The sequence below is a fragment of the Triticum dicoccoides genome, chromosome 6B (assembly GCF_002162155.2).
Source record: "Triticum dicoccoides isolate Atlit2015 ecotype Zavitan chromosome 6B, WEW_v2.0, whole genome shotgun sequence".
NCBI lineage: Eukaryota > Viridiplantae > Streptophyta > Magnoliopsida > Poales > Poaceae > Triticum > Triticum dicoccoides.
The window spans coordinates 711,687,613-711,715,559 of NC_041391.1; the positions used below are offsets into that span (position 1 = coordinate 711,687,613).

At 49.2% G+C, this 27,947-nt stretch overlaps 2 pseudogenes; both read right to left on the reverse strand.

Annotated features, from left to right (window-relative positions):
* Nucleotides 1-15,628, reverse strand: part of LOC119321602 — a 75,409-nt pseudogene extending 59,781 nt beyond the window's left edge.
* A 343-nt stretch (nucleotides 15,629-15,971) lies between these two features.
* The window catches only part of LOC119321603, a 24,250-nt pseudogene continuing 12,274 nt past the window's right edge, over nucleotides 15,972-27,947 (reverse strand).

Genomic DNA, 27,947 nt, shown 5'->3' on the forward strand with positions numbered 1-27,947 from the left:
AGTTCATGGGCCTTCATGGGCCTTAGTGGAAAGGAGAGGAGGGCCACAAGGGAGGCCACGCCCCCTCCCCCATGGCCAGTCCAAATTGGACTAGGGAGGGGGGCGGCGCCCCCTCTTTCCTTCTCTCCCTCTTCCTCCTTCCCTCTCTCCCTCTCTAGGAAAGGAAGGGGACTCCAACTAGGATTGGGAATCCTAGTTGGACTCCCCATGGCGCGGGCCCTGAGGGAGTCCTGGACTAGGGGGTGTCTGGATAGCCGAACTATCATCATCGGCCGGATCTCCTACCATTGTAACTGACTCTGTCTAACCCTAGTTGTCGGTGTACTAGAGTAGGGGTACCCTATTACCCCAAACTCATGCACGGGCAGTTGCAGCGCCCCGCGGCAAGGCTTGCCGGGTGACCGCCAGGACCCTCCATGGTTCCCTTGAAGACCATTCAAGAACAAAGTATTCAAGTCGAGGCCCCGGCAAGAGGAGCTTGCCGGGAAGGACAACCGAGGCCCCGGCAAGAGGAGCTTGCCGGGAAGGCCAACCAAGGCCCCGGCAAGAGGAGCTTGCCGGGAAGAGACAAGACCCCGGCGAGAGGAGCTTGCCGGTAAGGCCACTCAAGACATACCAAGAAAGCTTGCTGCGACGCGCCCTGCGTCCCGGCAAGATCCGTCGAGCGACAAGCTTCCGGACGCAACAAGACGACGGCCGCGGCAAGGAGCTTGCCGCGGGAAACCCCCACTGCGTGCCCGCGCTCCAGCTCACCTGCTAACGTGTCGCTCTGGGACTCCCTCAGAGCGCACGTGGCGGGAGGCCGTGCAGCTAGGGGTACGTGGTGGCAAGCGGAGATGAAGGGAAGCCCATCGTGGCAAACGGTGGCACTCCTAACGGTCGCCTTTTGCACTATTTAGGAGACTCAGACAGGCATTTAATGCCCTTGTCCCCTACCGTCAGAGTTAGGTAGGGTGCATTGTATCCACAGTAGAGGTAGCTGCACCTACCCATCCTTTTCCATTTTTACCCTTCTTGTCTATGTTGCCCCCTGTCGGTGACCCCTTGAGTATAAAAGGAGGCCCAAGTGCAACGTAGAAAGGGTTCCACCGGTCGGGGAGTTCAGGAACTCGGCCAGCTCGGCTCGTTCAACCCCAGAGACATTCTTACGCTCAGTCTGGCAGCGTCCATCGCTCCTGAGCAAGAATCCAATATACACAAACAAGCAGCAGTAGGGTTTTACGCATCCGTGCGGCCCAAAGCTGGGTAAAATCCCCCCCGCGTGCACCGCCTCGATCCGCTCTTTGTGCGCTCTCCGCCCCCCTACCGAACCGAAAAGGGGCCCTGTCCCCATAGGTGTTGGCGGGAACCAGCAACGCCCCGGGCATCTCTGGCGCGCCAGGCAGGGGGCGGCGTCGAGATCGTGCGAACCCGATCCGGCGGGCACGCAAGCTAAATCCCCATTGTCATGGCTCCCAAGGGGCGGGCGAGCAAAAGAACGACGCCAGTGCGGCAACAGGAAAAAGCTAAGTCGTGCAAAACTTTAGATGTTTCCTTTCTATACGAAGTTATCCGCCTTGGAGATCTTGTTCTTTGTACGAAAAACCTGTGCGCGGAGGAACCAACTCGTAGCTAGTCGCGCCCTTACTTTGTTTCGAGTCCGCTCAACAACTTAAGCGAGCTGCTAGCGCCCTTACTTTGCTTCGAGTCCGCTCAGCAACTTAAGAGAGCTGCTAGCGCCCTTACTTTGTTTCGAGTCCGCTCAACAACTTAAGCGAGCTGCAACTAGTTGCGACAAGATTACTTGTCGGTAGCGACCCCGCCAGCAAGCTGCTGAAGTTCCGCACTCGGCGCTCGCGGCAAGGGTGTTTGCACCAGCAAGTTTCCCTAGAAAGCGTAGGGTGGACGTACAAAGAGGGGTCGAACAGGAAGATAGCATGTGCTATTCATCTGAGACTTCTGCATAGACCTGTATGCCGAGGAGCCTTCTCGGGGCTAGTTGCGCTCCATGTTGCCTCGAGTCTGCTCGGCAACTTGTGCGGTTGCGCTAGAACCAAAAAGGTAAACCTTTCCGGGAGGCGATGTTCCCGAATAGCCGCTAAGGGCCCGTTCCCTCAAGCGCTGCTGGCTGGATCACACGCACCGAAAAGCATTCCAGCAGGCATAGGGAATATGTAGCAGAAGTCAAAATTCGCAAACGAGTTAAGTGCACTTTGGATGCTAATCACTTGCTATGCTTGAATGCAGTTATGGCCCGGGGGCTGGCAACGCCCTTAAGGCCAATCTTTTTTTGGCGTCAAGAACGACGAAGTTCTTCACCATAAGCCTTTCCGGCAACGATCTTGCCAGGAGCCGGCGCCAAGAACGACGAAGTTCTTCGCCATAAGCCTTTCCGGCAACGATCTTGCCGGGAGCCGGTGTCGAGAACAGCAAAGTTCTTCACCATAAAGCCTTCCTGGCAACCAGCTTGCCGGAAGCCAGCATCGAGAACGTCAAGGTTCTCTGCTGAAGATAAAAGCCTTCCTGGCAACCAGCTTGCCAGAAGCCAGCATCGAGAACGTCAAGGTTCTCTGCTGAAGATAAAATCCTTCCTGGCAACCAGCTTGCCGGAAGCCAGCATCGAGAACGTCAAGGTTCTCTGCTGAAGATAAAAGCCTTCCTGGCAACCAGCTTGCCGGAAGCCAGCATCGAGAACGTCAAGGTTCTCTGCTGAAGATAAAAGCCTTCCTGGCAACCAGCTTGCCGGAAGCCGGCATCGAGAACGCCAAGGTTCTCTGCCGAAGACAAAAGCCTTCCTGGCAACCAGCTTGCCGGAAGCCAGCATCGAGAACGTCAAGGTTCTCTGCTGAAGACAAAAGCCTTCCTGGCAATCAGCTTGCCAGAAGCCGGCATCAAGAACGACAAAGTTCTCTGCGGAAGATAAGAGCCTTCCCGGCAAGCCAGTATCGCCGGGGGCTGTGAGTGCCAAGAATCGTCCACGGCAAACCAGAGTTGCCGGGGGCTGCAATACCAGATAAGTCTTTCATCCCTCATCATGCATCCTCTTATGGACTGGGGAATGCGAAACCATGTTTCTGCCCGGAAACTGCCGTGCTCCCTCGACTCTAGGCCCTGGGGCTCGTTCTCGGGGCCAAGTTTGGTCGTAGTCGTGGCAGCAAAGGGATGAAACGAGGAGACCGCACCCACCTCGTTCCTGCCTCCGTTAAAAGCGTGAGAAAGGTTGAGCGACGTGGGAAGGCGGCAGGGCCTGTTGTCGGGAGATGAACTGTCTGTCCGAGGGATACCAAGGGTCTGTTCCTTGGCGTGGGTTTAACTCGTGAGACAAATAACCCGGCAAGCATTCCCCTTTTTCATTAAAAAACATCCCGTTCAGGTACAGTCCATAGAGGATGAAAAACATGAAAGAGAGGATTACAGATTTTAGATACAGCTAAGGCCCGAAGGCTTACAAATTAAAAAGATAAGATGCCCGTAATCCCTTTCCTGTCCCCCCTTTCAGGAGGCAGGTCAAGGAGGTCGAGGCACATGAGGGGCTGTGGATGCGGGCGAACGTCTTCCACCCTCGATCAAGATACATCACATTAGGGGCTGGAAATGCAACACGGACTCGCCTGCCGCTGATCCCACAGCCCCTCATGTGCAGTCTCAGCATCTCGGGCGGCTCCACTTCCATCACGCGCACAAACGGAGCTGGAAGCCGGAGGCGACGACGAGGCGCCCGGCGCAGCCTGACGAAGAACTCGCAAGGGTCGTCCCCTATGTGGACCGCCGTGGGAGGAAGAGCCGCCGGCGGAGGTGAAGCCGACGCGCCGTCCCGTCCGCCTCTTCCCCGAGCGCCTCGACCTCGTCCTCGACCTCGTCCGCGACCTCGTCCCCTTCCTCTTCCTTTCAAGACTGGCTCTGCCACCACGGGCGCAGAAGAGGAAGAGAGGCGCTGTCTGGCGACGACCCGCGCCGCCACCGAGGAAAGGCTTGGGTTCCCTTTCTCCATGGCAGATGAGAGAAAGGGGAGCAGAAGCTGAAGAAAGGAGAAGATGAGAGAGTGCGGGTTTTCCATGCTCCCATCCCACTCTTTATAAAGGAGCGAGGTGGGGGCTCGGCCGCCCCGCTCGGCGAATCAAGGCACAGGAAGGGCAGGGAGTCGGGGCCAACCCGCTCGCGATGGTCCAGTTTCCCAATCCACCGTCCGTGACCTCAAGCATGTAAGCCGCGTGGCGGGGATGCAGAACTGAGGCGACAGATGAGGCAGCGTCGTTCCGCCCCGTGAACGCGGGGAGTGGACGTCCCAAAAACAGCGCACCAGCCCCGTCCAGTAAATGCACCGCGCTCTCACACCTACCTCCGTTTAAGGAGGAGGGCGTGAATCGTCCCCATCATCGTGGCCAGACGCATGCTCGGGGGGCTTAGCCCCACGCAAACTCCCACGATCACTCCCACGACGCCGCGTTTGACGCGTGCCGTTCTGGGCGTGCGCGGTGGGAGCAGAGTTAGATTCGGCGTGACCTAGGCCGCGCGTGCCCGTGCACTGTTTTGGGCCTGGCCCAACAGCGCTCGGCACCATGTATGGCCTAGGCCCGGGGGCTCCTGTCGGTGTACTAGAGTAGGGGTACCCTATTACCCCGAACTCGTGCACGGGCAGTTGCAGCGCCCCGCGGCAAGGCTTGCCGGGTGACCGCCAGGACCCTCCGTGGTTCCCTTGAAGACCATTCAAGAACAAAGTATTCAAGTCGAGGCCCCGGCAAGAGGAGCTTGCCGGGAAGGACAACCGAGGCCCCGGCAAGAGGAGCTTGCCGGGAAGGCCAACCAAGGCCCCGGCAAGAGGAGCTTGCCGGGAAGAGACAAGACCCCGGCGAGAGGAGCTTGCCGGGAAGGCCACTCAAGACATACCAAGAAAGCTTGCTGCGACGCGCCCTGCGTCCCGGCAAGATCCGTCGAGCGACAAGCTTCCGGACGCAACAAGACGACGGCCGCAGCAAGGAGCTTGCTGCGGGAAACCCCCACTGCGTGCCCGCGCTCCAGCTCACCTGCTAACGTGTCGCTCTGGGACTCCCTCAGAGCGCACGTGGCGGGAGGCCGTGCAGCTAGGGGTACGTGGTGGCAAGCGGAGATGAAGGGAAGCCCATCGTGGCAAACGGTGGCACTCCTAACGGTCGCCTTTTGCACTATTTAGGAGACTCAGACAGGCATTTAATGCCCTTGTCCCCTACCGTCAGGGTTAGGTAGGGTGCACTGTATCCACAGTAGAGGTAGCTGCACCTACCCATCCTTTTCCATTTTTACCCTTCTTGTCTATGTTGCCCCCTGTCGGTGACCCCTTGAGTATAAAAGGAGGCCCAAGTGCAACGTAGAAAGGGTTCCGCCGGTCGGGGAGTTCAGGGACTCGGCCAGCTCGGCTCGTTCAACCCCAGAGACATTCTTACGCTCAGTCTGGCAGCGTCTATCGCTCCTGAGCAAGAATCCAATATACACAAACAAGCAGCAGTATGGTTTTACGCATCCGTGCGGCCCGAAGCTGGGTAAAATCCCCCCCGCGTGCACCGCCTCGATCCGCTCTTTGTGCGCTCTCCGCCCCCCTACCGAACCGAAAAGGGGCCCTGTCCCCATAGGTGTTGGCGGGAACCAGCAACGCCCCCGGCACTAGCCCTCTCTGGTGTCTATATAAACCGGAGGGTTTTAGTCCATAGGACGAACAACAATCATACCATAGGCTAGCTTCTAGGGTTTAGCCTCCTTGATCTCATGGTAGATCCACTCTTGTACTACCCATATCATCAATATCAATCAAGCAGGAGTAGGGTTTTACCTCCATCGAGAGGGCCCGAACCTGGGTAAAAACATCGTGCCCCTTGTCTCCTGTTACCATCCGCCTAGATGCACAGTTCGGGACCCCCTACCCGAGATCCGCCGGTTTTGACACCGACATTGGTGCTTTCATTGAGAGTTCCTCTGTGTCGTCATCGATAGGCTTGATGGCTCCTTCGATCATCAACAACAACATGGTCCAGGGTGAGACTTTTCTCCCCGGACAGATCTTCATATTCGGCGGCTTTGCACTGCGGGCCAATTCACTTGGCCATCTGGAGCAGATCGAAAGCTACGCCCCTGGCCATCAGGTCAGATTTGGAAGTTTGAACTTCACGGCTGACATCCGCGAAGACTTGATCTTCAATGGATTCTAGCCACAGCCAAGCGCGCCGCACTGTCACGATGGGCATGACTTAGCTCTGCAGTCGGACAGTGCCCTGGAGGCCGCACACGAGTCCGCTCCGATCCTCAATTCGGAGCCGACTGCGCAGATCGAGGATGTGTGGCTAGACACCGCCTCGGGGGCTGCAACCCCTACGGCGACGGAGCCGAATACTGACCTTGTCCCTTGTGAAGCTCGTGACTCCGAGGTGCCGGACTCCTCGCCGGACTCCGAACCTCCCGCGCCCCCTCTAATCGAATCCGATTGGGCGCCGATCATGGAGTTCACCGCTGCGGACATCTTTCAACACTCACCTTTCGGCGACATCCTGAATTCGCTAAGGTATCTCTCGTTATCAGGAGAGCCCTGGCCGGACTGCGGCCAGGACGGATGGGATGCGGACGACGAAGAAATTCAAAACCCACCCACCACCCACTTTGTAGCCACTGTCGACGATCTAACCGACATGCTAGACTACGACTCCGAAGACATCGACGGTATGGATGACGATGCTGGAGACAACCAAGAACCAGCGCCTACAGGGCACTGGAAGACCACCTCGTCATATGACATATACATGGTGGACATCCCAAAGGATGGGAATGGAGAAGAAGCAGCGGAGGAAGACTCCTCTAAGAAACAGCCCAAGCGCCGGCGTCAGCGGCGCCGCTCTAAATCCCGCCACAGCAAGAATGGAGATTCCGGCACCGAAGATAATAACACCCCAGAGAGTGCCGAAGACAACCCCCTCCAGCAAGATTCAGCACATGAGGACGGAGAAGCCAGCCCTCATCAGAGAGCGGCAGACGAAGAGGTAGAGGATGATAATTACATGCCTCCCTCCGGAGACGAGGCAAGCCTCGACGACGGCGAATTCGTCGTGCCTGAGGATCCCGTCGAACAAGAGCGTTTTAAACGCAGGCTTATGGCCACGGCAAACAGCCTAAAGAAAAAGCAGCAACAGCTTAGAGCTAATCAAGATTTGCTAGCCGACAGATGGACTGAAGTCCTCGCGGCCGAAGAGCATGAACTCGAACGCCCCTCCAAAAGCTACCCCAAACGCAAGTTGCTCCCCCGATTAGAGGAGGAGGCATATAAACCTGCATCACCAGCACACAATACGGCGGACCGACCACCTCGTGGCCGCGACAGAGAGGCCTCTAGGCCCTCCACTAGAACTGTACCCTAGCACCGCTCGAAAAGTACGAAGCCACGGGGGAATGCGCCGGACTTGCGAGACATATTGGAGGATAAGGCAAGACAATCAAGATCGATCTACGGATCACGTGGGCGCCCCATGATGTGCGACGACTACCGCCGCGCCGAATACAGCAACCCCGGCCGGGCCGAACACAGTAGACAAAGCTCGCTTGAGCTACGTCGTGATATAGCCCAGTATAGAGGCGCCGCACACCCACTATGCTTCACAGATGAAGTAATGGATCATCAAATCCCGAAGGGTTTAAACCCGTGAACATTGAATCCTATGATGGCACAACAGACCCCGCGGTTTGGATCGAAGACTATCTCCTTCATATCCACATGGCCCGCGGTGACGATCTTCACGCCATCAAATATCTCCCACTCAAGCTTAAAGGATCAGCTCGGCATTGGCTTAACAGCTTGCCAGCAGAATCAATTGGGTGTTGGGAGGACCTGGAAGCCGCATTCCTTGACAACTTCCAGGGCACATATGTGCGACCACCAGACGCCGATGACCTAAGCCACATAATTCAGCAGCCAGACGAATCGGCCAGACAGTTCTGGACACGGTTCTTAACAAAGAAAAATCAAATCGTCGACTGTCCAGATGCAGAGGCTCTCGCAGCCTTCAAACATAACATCCGCGACGAGTGGCTGGCCCGGCACCTAGGACAGGAAAAGCCGAAATCCATGGCAGCCCTCACATCACTCATGACCCGCTTCTGCGCGGGAGAGGACAGCTGGCTAGCCCGCAGTAACAATCTCAGCAAAAATTCTGGCAGTCCGGATAACAAGGACCGCAATGGCTGATCGCGTCGCAACAAAAACAAATGCCGCGTTAACGGCAACAACATTGAGGATACGGCAGTCAACCCCGGATTCAGAGGCTCCAAACCTGGTCAGCGGAAAAAGCCATTCGAAAGAACTACTCCGGGTCCGTCCAATTTGGACCGAATACTCGACCGCTCGTGCCAGATACACGGCACCCCCGAAAAGCCAGCCAATCACACTAACAGGGATTGTTGGGTATTCAAGCAGGCAGGCAAGTTAATTGCCGAAAACAATGACAAGGGGCTGCATAGCGATGACGAGGAAGAGACCCGGCCGCCGAACAATAGAGGACAGAAGGGTTTCCCCCCACAAATGCGGACGGTGAACATGATATACGCAACTCACATACCCAAGAGGGAGCGGAAGCGTGCACTCAGGGACGTATACGCGATGGAGCCAGTCGCCCCAAAGTTCAACCCATGGTCCTCCTGCCTGATCACTTTTGATCGAAGGGACCACCCCACTAGTATCCGCCACGGGGGATTCGCCGCATTGGTTTTAGACCCAATCGTCGATGGATTTCACCTCACTAGGGTCCTGATGGACGGCGGCAGCAGCCTAAACCTGCTTTATCAGGATACAGTGTGCAAGATGGGCATAGACCCCTCAAGGATTAAACCCACAAAGATGACCTTCAAAGGCGTCATACCAGGTGTAGAGGCCAATTGCATAGGCTCAGTTACACTGGAAGTGGTCTTCGGATCCCCGGATAACTTCCGAAGCGAGGAGTTGATCTTTGATATAGTCCCGTTCCGCAGCGGCTATCATCCTCTGCTCGGACGAACCGCGTTCGCAAAGTTCAACGCGGTGCCGCACTATGCATACCTCAAGCTCAAGATGCCAGGCCCTCGAGGAGTCATTACGGTCAACAGAAACACTGAACGCTCCCTCTGAACGGAGGAACACACGGCGGCTCTCGCGGCAGAAGTACAGAGCAGCCTCTTAAGGCAATTTTCGAGTCCGGCCGTTAAGCGACCGGACACGGCCAAACGCGCCTGGTGTAACCTACAACAAGACCACCTGGCACGTTCCGAGCATGCGTAGCAATGCGGCCCCAACCCCAGCCCTTGCAAAATTGCAAGACTGGTCCTTCGCGTACATCATTACAATCTGGAGATACCATGGGCATAGGGGGAGGGGCACGACCACCACAGGCCCAGAATGCGGCTTAACTGCACCAGGGGCTCCCAAGTGTGTCGCTCTTTTTCTTTTTTCTTTTTTCTTACCCACAGGACTCCGTTCACCAGAGGCCCTGTCCGGCAGTAGACCTGCCGAACTCACGATGCAACAGCCAGGGGAGGAGAAAGGCTACGACGAGTATTCAGGTGGTCTCCATTACGAGCATTAAATCCGTTTCATACACCATTCCGCAGCCTACCCCTGGAGGGGGACATGTTTAATAGTCCTATCCCTTGCTTACCGCGCTATTTGTATCGTTCTGCATTCCTGGCAGTATTTCTTGAATAAACAATGCATCGCTTTTTGCTTATAACTGCATTTCTTTCTTATATATATGTTCATTTATGACATGTCGCATCCGTACACTTTGGTACGGCTAAATACACCAGGGGCTTAAGTTCCCCACATTATGGTGTGATAAGTCCGAACACTTTCACAAGTGCGGCACCCCGAACTTATAGCATTATATGCATCGGCTCCGAATCATGTCTTGGGTCAATAGCTGGGTTTGCCCGGCTCCCATGTTTTGGTACCTTATGTTCCGTTGTATCGGCTAAGGTAGCACTGGGAGAACCACTGCGATTGCGCCCCGGTTGAGCTGGGCGAGCGCCTCAGTGGAGAAAGCTAAAACTGACCGTCATGATAAGGCGAGAGCTGGTCGCTGTTCCAGAGGTTTTTTCGAGTCCCTAAAGACTTATGCCGCTCAGAGTGAGGAACCGGCTTTGTCCGGCCCAGGCGTGGATAGCGCCCCGAACTCGGTCTTCCGAACACTAGGGGCTTCGCCGAAATTTAAAATTATAGAATTCTATGGCTAAGTGAGAGTGTTCAAGCATTATAAGTCCGGTTGCCTCGTTCGTTGTGTTGAACGCCTCCCTAGATGGACCCAAAAATGGGAACAAGAGCGCTCAAGTTTATCCCGAACACCCCAGCACTTGTGGCATGGGGGCTGAAGCCGACGACTTGCCATCTCTCAGATTTGATAAACGGCCGCACAGAAGGTAATATTTTAAATTAACAAGCGTTGCTTAGCGCATATGAACAAAGTTTTCAGCGCACAAGATAACAAAATGCGAGTCTACTCAAATATTACATCTTTGGAGCACTCACCCGCAATCATGCGGGCACCCTTCAGGACACTCTTATAATACATTTCGGGCGTACGATACTCCTTGCCTGCCGGTGGCGCGTCCGTCAGAAGCTTCTCAGCGTCCATCCTGCCCCAGTGCACTTTTGCACGGGCAAGGGCCTGACGGGCACCTTCAATGTAGGCGGAGTGCTTGACGACTTCAACCCAGGGACACGCATCCACCAGCCGCCGCACCAGGCCGAAGTAGCTCCCAGGCATGGCCTCCTTGGGCCACAGCCAAACTATGAGGCCCTTCATGGCCTGTTCGGCCACCTTGTGGAGCTCGACCAGCTGCTTCAGCTGGTCGCTAAGGGGCACCGGATGACCGGCCTCAGCATACTGAGACTAGAAGACCTTCTCCGTCGAGCTCCCCTCCTCGGCCCGATAGAATGCGGCAGCATCGGACACGCTGCAGGGCAGATCTGCGAACGCTCCTGGAGAGCTCCGAATTCGGGTAAGTAATAGGTAATTCACATTTACATGCTTACTTTGCATGAAAAATGCCTTACCCGCCGCTATCTTCTTTAACGCCTCGATTTCCTGGAGGGCCTTGTGGGCTTCGGCCTTAGCGGCTTTGGCACTCTCAAGAGCCGATGCAAGCTCGGACTCTCGAGTCTTTGAGTCGCGCTCCAAACTCTCATGTTTTTCCATGAGAGCCTGGAGCTCTTGCTGCACCTCCGCCACCCGCGCCTCCTGCTTCTCTCGCTCGGCTCGTTCCGTGGCCGCATTACGTTCCGCCGTGAACACCGCCTCCTTCAGGGTCGCTAGCTCGTTCGTGGCCCCTGTAGTACCCACGTTATCTTTGTTATTTTCTCTTGCAACCAAATCCTTTTCTGTAAGGTACAATTTTAATAAGGTGTTACTCACCTTCCTCGTCCTCGAGCTGCTTCTTGGCACGGCCGAGCTTGCTCTCGGACCGCTCGAGGCTTTGCTTCAAAGCATCGACCTCCGCAGTCAGTGCAGCAGAGGTCAGCAGCGCAGCCTGCAATCCCATATTGACATATTTTTTAGACTCCTGCATATATCTTTTTAGATCCTCAGTCCGGCTTTTCTTTTCGAACACCGAACCGAGCATCAGGGGCTACTGTCTATGCAGTATTATATTACACATCTTAAAATTCTTACCTCAAATCCTGTTAGAAGGCTGCTGCAGGCTTCGGTCAGCCCGCTCTTGGCGACCTGAACCTTCTGAATCACCGCACTCATGACAGTGCGGTGTTCTTCTTTGATGGAAGCGCCATTGAGCGCCTCCAGCAAGTTATCCGGCGTCTCCGGTTGGACGGAGGCCGCCGGCGTCACAGTCTTGCCCTTCTTACGAAGGGGTCGCTTGCCGGACTCCGGAACCACTGCAGGTTCCGGTGCGGAGTCTGGTGCACAGTCCGGGAGGTTGCCCTGCGGCACCTCTGGGGCCTCCTCCTCTTGGCGGGTCCCTTCCTGGGATCCCACCTCAACGTCGTCAGTGTTACGAGGGGTGGAGGCGGTCGGAAGAGAATCCATATCCGACGTGCCCAAGGACCCGCTCGACGAAGCGGGAAGATCGTCCTTGGCCGGACTACAGGTTGTATGCGGCATTAGAAAGACACCGCGTGGCAAAAAGGAAAATTATAAATCATCCAGGAGTCCGGATACTTACGATCTTGCCAGGGGCTTGGCCCTGGAGGGCCACTCCTCGTCGCCGTCGCCGGCGTTGGCGGAGTAGTCCGGAGGAATGGTCCTTCCCTTCTTGGACCCTTCGGCCTCCCTCGTTGGTGAGGCCTTCCTCTTCTTCTCTCCCCCCGCTGGGGGAGAGGCCTCTTTCTTCTCCTCCTTTTCCTCGTGGGAGGAGTCCGCCTCGGAGTCATTGGACGATGAGTCCGATACCACCTGATGCCGGGAACTCCTCCGGGTTCCCGTGGCCTTCTTCTTGGCCTTCTTCTCCGGTACCACGTAAAGTGCCGGGACCAGCAGCCCTGTCAAACGGGCGTCCGCTGGGTCTTCTGGAAGGGGAGCCGGACAGTTAACCTGTCCGAACATCTTCTGCCAGTCCTGTTAAAGGTATTGAGAGTTTAGATCCAACATAGAGTCAAACTATGAAAAAAATGAGTGTCCCATAAAGGATAACGTAGCTTACCTCGCCGGTCGGGCGCTGCGTGCTGAATCCGCGATCTTCGGTCGCGGATGCGGGAGTTTCGGCGCCCTTGAACAGCACCCTCCAGGCAGCTTCGTACGTCATGTCGAAGAGCCCGCTCAAGGTCCGGTGCTGTGCCGGATCAAACTCCCACAAATTGAAGGCCCGTTGCTGGCAGGGGAGAATCCGGCGGACGAGCATGACCTGGATCACGTTGACAAGCTTAAGCTTCTTGTTCACCGGGGTCTGGAGACAGGACTGGAGTCCGGTCAGCTCTTCCGAACTACCCCATAGCAAGCCCTTCTCTTTCCAGGAGGTGAGCTGCATGGGGATGCCAGATCTGAATTCGGGGGTCGCTGCCCATTTAGGGTCACGCGGCTCGGTGATGTAGAACCATCCCGATTGCCACCCTTTGATGGATTCCACGAAGGCACCCTCGAGCCAAGTGACGTTGGGCATTTTTCCCACCATGGCGCCTCCGCACTCCGCTTGGCTGCCCTTCACAACCTTCGGCTTGACATTGAAGGTCTTTAGCCACAAGCCGAAGTGGGGCTCGATGCAGAGGAAGGCCTCGCACACGACGATAAACGCCGAGATATTGAGGATGAAATTTGGGGCCAGATCGTGGAAATCCAGGCCATAGTAGTACATGAGCCCCCGGACGAAGGGCTGGAGTGGGAAGCCCAGTCCGCGGAGGAAGTGGGGAAGGAATACGACCCTCTCATGGGGCCTGGGGGTGGGGATGAGCTGCCCGACGTGCGCGATGTCGCTGGACAGGTATCCGGCGCTGCTCAGCTTCTCGATGTGCCCCTCCGTAACGGAGGAGGCCATCCACTTGCCTCCCGCTCCGGACATGGCTGGAAAGGGTCGAGGTGAGATGTGCGGACTTGGGCGCTGGAGCTCGAGTGCGCGGAGATGGATAAGCAAAGGAGGAAGAAGGCGTAGGTAAAGGAGGTGGATCCTTATCCCCTTATATATGGGCGGACGAAAACTATGCATCCCCACCGGCCTGGTAAAACTCGCTTATCTCCCAAGCTCCACAATCAATGGCGCGGTTGGGTTACCCACGTCCGTATTGATGGGAATCCCGGAATAAGGGGAACACGATCTCTGCTTCGACAAGACGTGCCAAGGAAACCGCTTCGCTAAACGCGCTGAGGTGGTATAATAAAAATGATTCAAGTAAAGGCCTGGTAGTGGTGTGACGTCACGCCACAAAATACATCAGCAGATTGAACTTGTGTAAATATTATTCTCTCTACGGTGGTATGTGGAATTTATTTTACAGAGCCGGACACTATCCTGGCGTTCACAATCTTCTATGAATTATTCTGAGGAGGAACCCGCCTTGCAATGCCGAAGACAATATGCGCGCCGGACTCGTCGTCATTGAAGCCTGGTTCAGGGGCTACTGAGGGAATCCTGGACTAGGGGGTGTCCGGATAGCCGAACTATCATCATCGGCCGACTCCAAGACTATGAAGATACAAGATTGAAGACTTCGTCCCGTGTCCGGATGGGACTTTTCTTGGCGTGGAAGGCAAGCTTGGCAATACGGATATGTAGATCTCCTACCATTGTAACCGACTCTGTGTAACCCTAGCCCTCTCCGGTGTCTATATAAACCGGAGGGTTTTAGTCCATAGGACGAACAACAATCATACCATAGGCTAGCTTCTAGGGTTTAGCCTCCTTGATCTCATGGTAGATCCACTCTTGTACTACCCATATCATCAATATCAATCAAGCAAGAGTAGGGTTTTACCTCCATCGAGAGGGCCCGAACCTGGGTAAAAACATCGTGTCCCTTGTCTCATGTTACCATCCGCCTAGACGCACAGTTCGGGACCCCCTACCCGAGATCCGCCGGTTTTGACACCCACAGGCCCCCCTTGGGCTTGCCACCTCTCCTCCCCCCTTTATATACGTGGCAGGGGAGCACCCCAAAGGCACACCAAGTCTTCTCTTAGCCGTGTGCGGTGCCCTCCTCCATAGTTACACACCTCGGTCATATCGTTGTAGTGCTTAGGCAAAGCCCTGCGCCGGTAACTTCATCATCACCGTCACCACACCATCGTGCTGACGGAACTCTCCCTCGGCCTCAACTGGATCAGGAGTATGAGGGACGTCATTGAGTTGAACGTGTGCTGAACACAGAGGTGCTATTTGTTCGGTGCTTGGATCGGTTGGACCGTGGAGACGTCCGACTACATCAACCGCATTACTAAATGCGTCCGCTTTCGGTCTACGAGGATACGTGGACACACTCTCCCCGCTCGTTGCTATGCTTCTTCTAGATAGATCTTGCGTGATCGTAGGAATTTTTTTTAAATACTACGTTTCCCAATAGGATGATGCAGCTGGCATGGTAAAGGTGCTTGCACAGCATCTCCCTCGCCTCCGAGCCGACTTCAAATTTGTCCGTGCAGACTGGGCAAACTGGATCATCGCTCAGATGCCTGCGGGTTATCTTCACCACCGACATGGAGCCGATTGCAGACTATGGAGCCGGCGCTGGCCCTTGACGATTGCCTGTCTGCAGTAGCAGCTGCTCAAACAGAGCTTCAAGGCTGGGGCCACCGGCAAGGAAGTCGCTGAAGTTTGGGCAGTCAGCGCCGATTCTGCGGCCTCCCCTGACAAGCATGTTAACTCCGCTGTTGTCGCTCCCCTGAGCAGGCATGTTGCTGCCGAATATCAGCCTAGGGCCAATTGGTGACGGCCTTCCTTGTGTGGTACTTGCCAAGCTGCAATAGGATCAAACACAGGATTGCTGCCCATTTCTACCATCCTTCGACGCATGAGGGCTGACATAGCATCCATCATTCCAAATTGTCCATCTAGGCGATCATCGAAGCGTGGCCCAAACATACCATAGTTGTTCAAAGCGCCTCCTATCTCACTGGTCTCTTGTACGAAGCCATCATTGCAATTGGGACAGATTATATCTTGTCCACGAAGACGAATTGGCCGACGGCACGCATAACACCAATGTGTGGCTCTGTTTGACATCTTGAATCTGTGACAGATTAAGCTCCCAGCATTAGCAGGAAGTTTCTATATTTTGTAGTACCGACGACGAGCAACATTTTAAAACATACACACCACAAGTGAATATTAAGGTGAAAATGTAAGCAAGATAAATGTACTTGATTAATATAACGCTTAACTCATCATTCATCAAATGGCAACTTTGCTCATATAGATATACATATGTCATGAAGCAGAATCAATGTGTTTAGGTGCAAATATCACCTCTATATTTCCTAATTTGGGTTTCTATTGTTCATGCGTACAACAATTAACTCTGTGTAAATTCATATCAGGAAGACAACAAGAGAATGGTGTCAGAAGGTATTATGCTACTGCAGTGATAATCTCTTACTCAACTTATCATAGATAGAATGCAATCCATTTTGGCTACACTATGATACAAACGGATAACTTTATCAGTCCAATTACATCTGATTTGTACCGTATGCAGAGTAGACACTGAAATCCTTTTTCTAAATGTAATTTTAAAAAATTTGGCTGTAATCTAAAATGCTTACTTGTCTCCGCATTACATTACGGTTAACATTTGAGGGCTATTGTACAGTTTGTTTTTCCAGTGGACTAGAAGGAAATAGCTCACGAATTCTCACTAGAACTTATTCCGTTGCTTTGGAAGATTGCAGGCAGTGCTTATTGCTGATCTACGCTGAATTTAATTAGTATCTTAGATTTGTTTCGGGGATAAACCCTAACCCGCAGGGTACTACATGGAAAACTCACCACTTACGATTGGTTATCTATGCTATCCAAATTTCATATGGTTGCCTGTGAGCATCTACAGAATGGTGTACTCTGAATAAACAAAGTATCCCCTCAGTTTCGAATTATACGACGTTTTGAATATTTCAATATGGACTACATATGGACTGAAATGAGCAAACAAACACACTAAAACATGTCTATATACATCGGATTCAGAAAAAAGCTAGAACATTTTATAATATGGAACGGGGGAGTAATTGTCAGTGATTTCTTAGTGAACGATCCACTTACATGATTACTGAGAATAAGGCTCATGAACCAATTGTCCTACTAGACCAAAGCTTAGCATTATTTGCCTATTACACTGCCTACACTGTGCCTGTCGAAGCAATTACTTGGTACACGAATGGCAAAGAGGAAGACCGACTCCGCAATGGCAAAGGGAAGACAGTTGACCATGACAACCGGGGTGGAAACCCTAGTCAGAAGCAGAAACACAAGGTCGAAGCCACTGGACAGGCTGAAGCAGCAGTGGTGAATACCCAAGGAAGGTTTAAAGGAAAGCCCAAGAGGCCGTGGGTGCCCAAAATGTTGAAAGATCAGTCCGACCAACATCCTGGATTTGCCGTGTCACATTCACACAAAGAAGGATGAAGAGGGTAACTTGATTCTGCCCAAGCATACCACTCGACAGTGCAGACTCCTAATTCAGTAGTTCCGAGAGGGTCAGCCCAGTGAGAAGGACTCTGATAAGGACGAAGATGAGGAAAAGGATGATGGTTGCCCGAAGGTCAATGCTACCTTGATGATTTTTGCTGATGCCGAGAGCAAAAGTCGACTGAAAGTCATAAATAGAGAAGTGAACATGGTTGCTCTGGCAACTACGACGTACCTGAAGTGGTCAAAGACTCCCATTACATTCGACCAATCTGAGCACCCGGCTCACATTGCTACCCCGGGCGGCAAGCGTTGGTGGTCGACCAATCGTTGGGGGCACCCGACTGACTAAAGTTCTCACGGATGGTGGCAGTGGTCTGAACATTCTGTATGCTGAGACCCTCCAGGGGATGGGCATTCCGATGCCCCAACTTAGTGAAAGCAACATGCAATTCCATGGAGTCATCCCAGGGAAGAAGGCAAAGTCACTCGGGCAGACTGTTCTGGATGTGATTTTTGGCGATTCCAAGAATTTTCGCAAGGAGAAGTTGATGTTTGAAGTAGTGGATTTCCACAGTGCCTATCATGCTATTCTGGGCAGACCGGCATATGCTCGTTTCATGGCCCGTCCATGTTATGTGTATCTTAAGATGAAGATGCCCGGGTCCAAGGGTGTGATTACGGTCACTTGGAACAAGCAGAGAGCAGAGAAATGCCTCCAGAAGGGGTCCAAGATTGCTGACGAGCAAATGGCAGTGGTGAAACTAGAGGAATATAAGAAGAATGTTGATCCAAGTGATCTGCTCCGAGCCAAGAAGCCCGCTTCTGAATCGGCATTTCAGTCGGCCGGTGAGACGAAGTCAGTTCACATCCACCCGGAAGATCCCACGGCTGCTCGACCCATATCTCAACGACACTCGACAGCAAATAGGAAGCCTCGCTCATCCAGTTGCTCCGTGAGAACTGGGACATCTTCGCATGGAAACCTTCTGACATGCCAGGTGTACCCAGGGGACTGGCTGAGCACCGTTTGCGTGTCGACTCCAAAGCCAAACCAGTCAAAGAGCATCTCCGTCGGTCCACCGCAAAAAAGAGGAAGGCGATTGGTGAGGAAGTGGCTCGGCTCCTGGCAGTTGAGTTCATCCGCGAGATATACCACTCCGCGTGGCTCACCAACATCATCATGGTCCCCAAGAAGTACAATTCACTTTGTATGTGTATTGATTTCAAGCATATCAATCGGGCCTGCCCGAAAGATCATTTTCCTCTCCCCCCGCATCGATCAAATAGTCAATTCGATACGGGGTGTGAGCATTTGTCTTTTTTGGATGCGTATTCCGGATACCATCAGATCCGACTGTATGGGCCTGATGAAATAAAAATGGCCTTCATCACCCCGTTCGAGTGTTTTTGCTATGTCACCATGCCTTTCGGTCTTAAGAATGCCGGCGTCACATTCATGCGCATGACCCAGAAGTGCATGCTCACTCAGATCAGTCGGAATGTGGAGGCATATATGGATGATGTCGTGGTTAAGTCACGCAAGAGTTCCGACCTCCTGACTGACCTTGCTGAAACCTTTGTCAATCTGAGAAGATATGACATCAAGCTGAATCCGTCCAAGTGCACATTCGGAGTTCCAGGAGGAAAGTTGCTCAATTTTCTCGTCTTCGAGCGAGGGATAGATGCAAATCCCAAAAAGATCGGTGCAATTCTCCGAATGAAACGCGCTGTGCGTGTGCATGACGTTCAGAAGCTTACAAGGTGTCTTGCTGCATTAAGTTGATTTATTTCTCATCTCGGTGAAAAGGCATTGCTTCTCTACCGACTGATGAAAAACTCTGATACATTTGAGTGGACTCCTGAAGCTGAAGCAGCGTTTGTGGAGCTCAAAGCCCTGCTTTCCACCCAGCTGGTGCTTGTTGCTCCGATCAGCAAAGAGCCTCTACTGTTGTATATTGCAGCCACTGGTCAAGTTGTCAGCACAGTACTCGAAGTGTATTACATCTCTGAAGTCTTGACTCCCTCCAAGCAAAGGTATCCGCATTACCAGAAGCTTGTCTATGGACTTTATTTGACTGCAAAGAAAGTTGCACATTATTTCCAAGACTACTCGGTTTCGGTCGTCAGCGGCGCTTCGTTGTCTGAAATCTTGAAAACGAGATGCAACCGGCCGAGTGGCTAAGTGGGCAATTGAACTTCTTCCTCTAGATATCAAGTTTGAAGCAAAAAAAGGCGATCAAGTAACCCTTTTAGTGATGTAGATGTAGCCATATAACAACTAATATATGTAGTTATGTTGATGCATGTATTGAAGAGCTACACATTTATGTTGGTACGAGTTTTAGCTGACTTTAGTAAGAAATTCTGCAACAGCATGTCATGTGTCAGGTCGTTTCCAAGTGTTCCTGCACCAGGAAATGAAAATGCAGCTACAAGCATACTAATACAAGTGTCTGAACAGGCCTGGCTACTCAAGAGTGATGCCGGCTTTCTTTGTATGCATGAATCATCTTTTAGATTGGAAAGGGTGCAGAAAGCCCATCTACAAGCCTACTAACTTCAATAAACATATTTTATTGCATGAACATTTTTTTTCGGACATTTGTTTCAAAATTGCGAACATTTTATAATATGCAAACATTTTTTAAATCATGAACATTTCTGAATCCACAACATTTATGAATTATTTGAAATTTTATTTGAAAATTCTGCATTTTTAATCATTGAATTTTTTTAAAATCCCAAATTCTTTAATGTAGAAACAAACAAAGACGGAAAAGGAAAAACGAAAAATAAAAAAAGAAATTTAAAAAACAGGCCGACAAAACATGGGCCGGCCAAAAAGGCGTGCTGTGTCTTCTCCGAGGTCGCAGCGCGCAGTATAACAGGTTTCAACAACATGGGCCGGTCCATGACGGGATTCCACTCTGTGAAATGGTTTTGCATCTTTGGGGGCAATTTCTATGACGTAACCCCAGAAGCAATAGCCGCTCTATTATTAGGAAAAACTAGCAAAACAGCCCGCTCGTTGCAACAGGAGAAAACAAATCATAATCTCCAATGGCCATGACCACACTTTGCTACATCATCAAGATATACAATCAGTCTTATTTTCATGAAATCATGAACATTTTTTGGAAATCATAATATTTTTTTAAACTCATGAACATTTTTACACATTTTCAAACATTTTCTAAAATTATGAAAAAATATTCAATTCATACAAATTTTATACTATTTGCAAACATTTTTTCAAAAATTGTGAATATTTAAAAAATATTTATCTTGAATAGGCGAACATTTCTAGAATGGTGAACTTATTTTTGGAAATTCCTGAAACAATTTTTTAAATTCATGAACATCTTTTTTATTTAACGAATATTTTTTGAAATGCATGAACATTTTTTGAATAGGAAACATTCAATGAATCATTAGACTATTTTTAAATCACGAACAGTTTTTAAATTTTTAGAATATTTTTCAATTCACGAATAATTTTTGAATTGGTTACATTTTGTTCAATTTAATTAACTTTTTTCAATACACAAAAGTTTTTAAAAATAATGAACAATCTTTTAATTTGCTGAAATTTGTTTTGAAAATTGCGATCATCTTTTAAAAGTCGCAAACATTTTCTGAATCCTCAACGATTTATAAATTATCAAATATTCTATTTCAAAATTCGCATTTTTTTATTTTTTCGGTACTTCTTTTAATATGAAAAAGGAAAACGCAAACTAAACAACGAAATTCAAAAACTAGGCCGTCATGCATGGGCTGGCCCAAACAGGCGCGCTGTGTCTTGTCCCAGGATGCAGAGCGCAGTATCGAGGTTCCTACTGCATGGGCCGGTCCAGGAAGGGATTCCCTATTTGAAACATTTTTTGTTACTTATAGGTGCGATCGATGGGTAATATTTTGCAAGTTATAAACTATTAAACATTGTATTTCAAAATTTCATATTTTTAATTTTCGGAACTTTTTTTAATACAAAAAAGGAAAACGCAAAATGAAAATGAAATTTTAAAATAGGCCGCCGGACATGGGCTGGCCCAAACAGGCATTGTGTCTTTTCCCAGTGTGCAGAGCGCAATATAGAGGGTTCCTACTGCATGGGCCGGCCCTGGCAGGGATTCCCTGTGTGGAACGTTTTTTATCACTTATAGGTGGCATCGATGGGTAATATTTTGCAAGTTTGGGGGCAATTTCAATGACGTACCATCATAAGCAATAGATTCTTTATTTTTATTACTAGCAAAAGAGCCTGTGCGTTGCAACGGGAGAGAAACATAACACACACTCTTAACTCAACAACCATCACTCAAGACCACAATAGGTCCATCTCTTTTATTTTTGCGAGGCATCATATTTGTGTTGCCGCTTATCCTCCTTCTCACCCTCGTCGGCGATGGCCTCGGTGTTCATAGAAAACAACAAAAAACGTGTGTTGAATATGGTTAATCCTAAGGCGTCTCTCTCCCTCTCTCCTCCCTCTTCCTCTCTCTCTCTCTCTCTCTCTCTCTCTCTCTCTCTCTCTCTCTCTCTCTCTCTCTCTCTCTCGCACGCGCGCGCTTTCTCTCACTCCCGCGATGACAAATCTGTTGTTTTTCCTTGCGACATTTTTCAGAGGTATGCACGTGTAGTTATCGATGTTTTCTTTTCCGTATATGGTTATGGTGGGGTATTTATTTGCAATCCGGATCGCCGCCGGTATGAAAAAACGGATCTTGCACTATAAATTAAAAGTTTGCTTCGATAACAATATTTTAAAAATATTTAACAGGTAAAATTAACATCATATTTAGATTCCACAAATTTTTCTAATAAAATTTCATATATAATATGTTAAAATCGAAGTAACGGTTTAAAAGATACAGATAATTTAGAAAATCATTTGGTTTGACTCAAATATATTCCAAAATAATATTTAAAAATACTTAACAGGTAAAAATAATCTCATATTCATATTCTACATATTTTTTTAATCAAATTTCATATATAACTTGTTCAAATCGGAGTTACGGTTTAAAAGATATGGATGAGTTTAAAAAGCATTTGTTTGACTTAAATATGATCCGCGGATGAATTACCTAAAACATCAATGGGGGTTTCGAAAGATGAAAAATAACGGTTCGGGTGTGACTTAAATCCGGGCGGTGGTTTGATTTCAAGAAAAGACAGGGACTTTTGTGTAAAATACGAAAATAACGCTTCGTTTTAACTTAAAACGGGACTGCGGGTTGAATTCTCTGAAATAGAGGGACTTTTCTGAAAAAATGCCATGACGGACGAAAGAAACCCAATTTGCTTTAATATTAGGTAAAGATTAGGTAGAGATTAGGTACAGATAGGGATATAGACTCTACATGTCTCTTCATATTTTGCCTTTTTTTATTTTTTGTTTGTGTGAGAGAATTTTTTTTGGCTGTGTGCATCTTAGTTATGCAGGGTGTAATGCTTAAAGTCTTCAAGTAATAAAGCGTCCCTTTTCAAAAAAAAATAGACATGCAGGTGGCCTGACTTGATCGGGTCGACAACGGTGTTGCTCGCTTTACTCGGACAATGCACGAAGATGTCGTGTGCGTCACATACGTAACCATGCTCACTATGCATGCAAAAGCACCCATTGCGCAACGCAGCAGCAGAACAACATCAGGGCAACTCTACTGCACCTCAAATCGGACGCACATAGTGTTCGTGGTTCGTGGACAGCTTTAGGGGAGCCGGCTTTATTGTGTACTACAGTAAGTTTGTCTGGCTCTGATGAGGAAGGAACGATGACAACACGTTTTCGGCTCCTTCTCGTGTTTATTGTTATCGCTAGAAGGTCTACGGATCTGAATATAGTTTTTGTTACTTTTGGTGTCCATTATAATGTCTTGACAATTAATGAATAGATCAACATTTTTTTAAAAAGATCATACTTAACATTCCGTTGAATTAGAAATCCTATTTCTACATTTTTTTTAGGGGGGGACATGCTACCCCTACATAATATTTGACTTTAGACCATGTTTGCTGGCAAGAAGGGAGAAAAAAACAAGGATGGCACCAACTACGCCCATTAGACCGTCTCATGGATGGATAGGTAGGTCCTGGGCCACGCTGTCGTCAAATCGACATGCCATTGTTTTTGTTTGGAGCATACTTCAGCTGGCTGGCCCGGTCGGCTGAGTTGGGCATCGGCCCATACGTAGAAATGAAGGGAAACTTTAAAGCAGACCAAAATCATGAAACATTCCAAACTTTGAGAATATCCCTACAAAATAAAATAACGTTTGTGAATTCAAAAAAGGCTGTGGACGATAAAAAATGTTTTTTGGTTTATACAAATTAAAAAAATGGAAAATAGGTCAATTTTTAAAAGAATAAATTTTCAAATATCGAATTCAATATTTTTGCATATTCAAAAAAATGTTCCACAGTTAAAAAGATACGTGAATTCAAAATATTCAGGTTTTTTTAGAAGTTCATAATTCAGAAAAAAAATATTCTTTATGAATTCAAAATATGTTCACGAGAATAGTAAAAAATTCGAAAAATTCAAAAAATATTTATGATTTTTCTAAAATCTTTGCAAAATAAAAAAAAGTTCAAGAATATGGCAAATAGTACAAATTTTGAAAACGTTCACATATTGCACAAAAATTCATGAATTCAAAAAATTCTCATAAATTTAAAAATATTTACAAATTTGAAAATATGGATGAAAAATATATATATTCATGAATTCAAACAATATATGAGAAGATGTCTCGAGAAGCTGTCTTTTGGATTTTCTGGAGGTAGAAATTTTTCAGGGCCATTGCACAGTAAAAAGCATGGCATCATACATATACAAACGATACAAGTATACCTAAGATTGTGCCGTGTTGACAATATAATTGGTTAGCTTTATTTTTGTTTTAACATTTTTAGAGTTTTTTTCGAAAAGGAGGTTATCCCCCGGGCTCTGCATCGGAAAGATGCATGCGGCTATTTTATTAAAGAACAAATAGTCGGACAAAGTCATCAAGTCCCGAATTACAAAAAGGCTCACAAAGAGCTAACTGCAAGAAAGCAGAATAGCCACAACCGGCGGAATAAAGAAAGATAGGAAAGTAAACACCTATCCTATTACATGACCGCCATCCAAACCGGTTTTCATGAATTTGTAAATTTGTAAACTTTCATGGGCTAAGTTGGGACACCCCTGCAGGGTATAAACTTTCGAGAGCCGTGCCCGCGGTTATGTGGCAGATGGGAATTTGTTAATGTCCGGTTGTAGATAACTTGACACCAGATCCGAATTAAAACGCATCAACCGCGTGTGTAGCCGTGATGGTCTCTTCTCGGCGGAGTCCGGGAAGTGAACACGGTTTTTGTGTTATGTTTGACGTAAGTAGGTGTTCAGGATCACCTCTTGATCATTGCTAGCTTCATGACCGTTCCTTTGTTCCTCTTCTCGCTCTCTTTTGCATTGGTTAGCCACCATATCTTGCTTAGCCGCTGCTGCAACCTCACCACTTTACCCCTTCCTTTCCCATTAAGCTTTGCTAGTCTTGATACCCATGGTAATGGGATTGCTGAGTCCTCGTGGCTCACAGGTTACTACAACCACAGTTGCAGGTACAGGTTATGCGATGATCATGACGCGAGAGCGATGCTTGCTTGCGTTGAGTTTCTTCTTCTGCTTCTTCGATCAGGGGATAGGTTCCAGGTCGGCAGCCTGGGCTAGCAGGGTGGATATTGTTTGAGTTTCTGTTTATGTATCATCCGTAGTCGGATGTTGATCTCTTGTATGATGTATTGTTGTATTCGTGTGGCATTGTATGCCTTATGTATGTATCCCTATCTATTATGTAATGTTGATGTAATGATATCCACCTTGCAAAAGCGTTTCAATATGCGGGTCTATCCTTAGTGGGACCTTCGAGTTCCTTTTGGATAGGGTCGCATGTTGGGCGTGACAAGTTGGTATCAGAGCCTCGACTGACCCTAGGAGCCCCCCCTTGATTGATCGTGTAGTTTGGCCGTTGTTGAGTCTAGAAGAAAACTGTTTTCTGAGTCTAGTTATATCGGAGAGTAGGAATTCTTTTTACTCCTCAGCCCCCTTCATCGCTCTGGTGAGGAATCTTGACGTAGGTGTTTTGGATTACTCCTCTTCCCATTCAAATTTTTCTTTAGGTTCACGCAGTTGGTTTTCCGATCTTTGTTCCTCAGCTCTTTTCATCCGGTGCATTTCTCGTCATGTTGACTCGAGCCTCTTCTTCTTTGCCAGTTCAATCCTCGGTTGTTTTCTTTTCCCACCCGCCCACCCTTCTTCCTCTCGGAACCGGAGTCCGTAATCGAGTATCCATCCTACTCGTGCGAAGCTGTTGCTTTCTTTCTTCAATGATTTCAACCGGTGTTTCCTCTTCAAGATATTCGTTGTTTTTCCCCTTCCAGTTGCATGTGTTTTTCCCGCCCTCCCACCCTCTTCTTTCCGGAGTCTGAGTCTCTTTCGACCATCAATTTTCATTCGTACGGAGTCTCTTCAATCTTCCCTCAATCATTTCAACCGGCGAATTCTCGTCTCGTTCGTCATTCTTCATCCCTTTCTTTTTCCGGTGCATTCAATTCAAGTTTTTCGGTGTTGATTATATTCTTTCCCTCAGCTCAAATGTCTTCCCCTTGCTGGTTCGCCTCTCGCCAGTTTATCCTTCCGGAGTGTTCAAGACATCACAGGAGATTTGTCCATGTTCAAATTAATTTGAGGTGGTCACCTCATTCAAAATTTCAATTGTTCTGGTGCATCATCTATCTGTTCAACAATTCTTTCCAACGGTGTTTTCTTTTAGTGGGCCCTAACCCACAGGTTTTTTTCCCAGGATCTTACCTGACTCTTCTAATTCCCCCGGAGCATTCATAATTCTTTTCAAGTGTGACGTAAGAATGAATTTCATCAGTCACATGCCTTCTCCAAGATCGCTTTCAAATTCTTTTCATTGTTGACTCAACCTTTTTGGTTTTTCATTCTCCCAGAGTATCTTAGTAATTTCGGTGGTGTTTCTCGTCGTCATTCTCAACTTTGAAGACCGAAGAAGAGTTTTTCCTCTAAATCTTGTCCGTTCTCCCGGAGATTCGCGGTGCTAGCTCGATGTTATCCTATAAAATTGTTTCAAGTCATGCAAATTCTTTTCATCCATCTGGAGCATTTCAGGAGTTGCTTTCTCTCTCGATCATCCGGAGACCATCTGTTCGGAAGATTTCTTCGTTCTAAGTTTTCCAAATTTGTTCTCCAATTATTCTATATTCGTGCCCCTTCGTTCGTCTCAATATTCTTCCGGTGCTTCGTTCAAGTATTCTTCAATCAGTTCGCGATCTCTTTGTTCTTTTGCATCTAAATCCCCTCTAGCTCATTGGTTCTTCTAATTCTTCCCGGTGATTCATTCTCTTTCATCAGTCATTTTCGAATTCTCACGGTGGTTCGTTCAAGATTCTTTTTCCTTGATTATCTTTTAATCCATTCGTTTTTTTTAATCCTACCGGAGATTCATGAAGACCTTCTCAAGTTTGCGATATGTCACTTCTCAATCCTTTTTCAAGAAGAATAAGTAGTATGCAAAATCCATTGCTTGCCATCAATTTAATTTGATGATGGATAAGCATACAATAAATCTTATTCTTATTCTTATTTCATCCAAGTGAGTAATCCCTTCCATTAGAGTTTGTTCTTGGTGAATAAATTCTAGTTCCAACTGTTTTCTTTTCCCGGAGTTCAAATTTCCTCGGCCATGTCGTCGGATCCTCCATTTAATCATCGCAACGCTCATCTATTCTTTCATCCTTCATTTTTATCTCGTCTTCCTTTTGTTACTGGAGTTCTTCATGGTGGCTCTTCATGATTTAATTCATCCTTCAAGAGTTCATCAAGTATCATTCCATCCTCTCAAGCTCGTGTTCTATTCTTCCATGTTTCAGCCGGAGTGCTGCCTAAATCCTTTCAGTCTTATTCGTTTCTTTTCTCATTCTAACCACTCCGGTTAGAACGAGCGGTTTCATAGTCTATCTTATCCCGGGAGCTTTTGATTCTCGTCATTCTCGTCGTTCCTCTCTTCTTCTCGAGGGCTCTCAATTCTTTGCTTCTTCCCATGAGTTCTTGTTTCACCTCATCCCTTTTCCCTTCCGTCTCGGTCCTAAGATCTCGGGACGAGATCTCTTGTTAGTGGAGGAGTGTTGTAACGCCCCGGATCCGATGCGCCAGGTGTCCGCCAGTTATTCGTCGTTGTTGCCATGTCATTTGCTTGCGTGTTGCATTTTGCCATGTCATCATCTGCATTTCATATCATGTCATCATGTGCATTTCATTTTGCATACGTGTTCGTCTCATGCATCCGAGCATTTTCCCCGTTGTCCGTTTTGCAATCCGGCGCTCCTATGTCACCCGGCGTCCCCTTCTTGTCTCTTTTCGTGAGCGGGTGTTAAACTTTCTCAGAATGGACCGAGGTTTGCCAAGCGGCCTTGGTATAGCACGGGTAGACCGCCTGTCAAGTTTCGTGCCATTTGGAGGTCGTTTGATACTCCAACGGTTAACCGGGTAACCGTAAAAGCCCTCTTTTGTTGCAGCCCAACACCCCTTCCAAAGTGGCCCAAAACCCCGCAAACACCCCTCCATGCTCTCGGTCGTTCGATCACGATCGCGTAGCCAAAAACCGCACCTCATTTGGACTCTCCTAGCTCCCTCTACCTATAAAACTAGACCTCCCCTGAAATTCGCGGACCAAATCCCCCCCCCCGAAACCCTAGCTTCGTCCTCCTCCCGCAGCCGGACGCGTCCGCCCGCGCCGGACACGTCCGCCGACCACGTCGCTCCGTCCAATCGGATCGCGCCACCTCAGCGCCGCCGCCTCCCTCCTCCTCTATCGCGCCGCCACGTGGCCCCCTCGCGCGTCGCCGCCGCC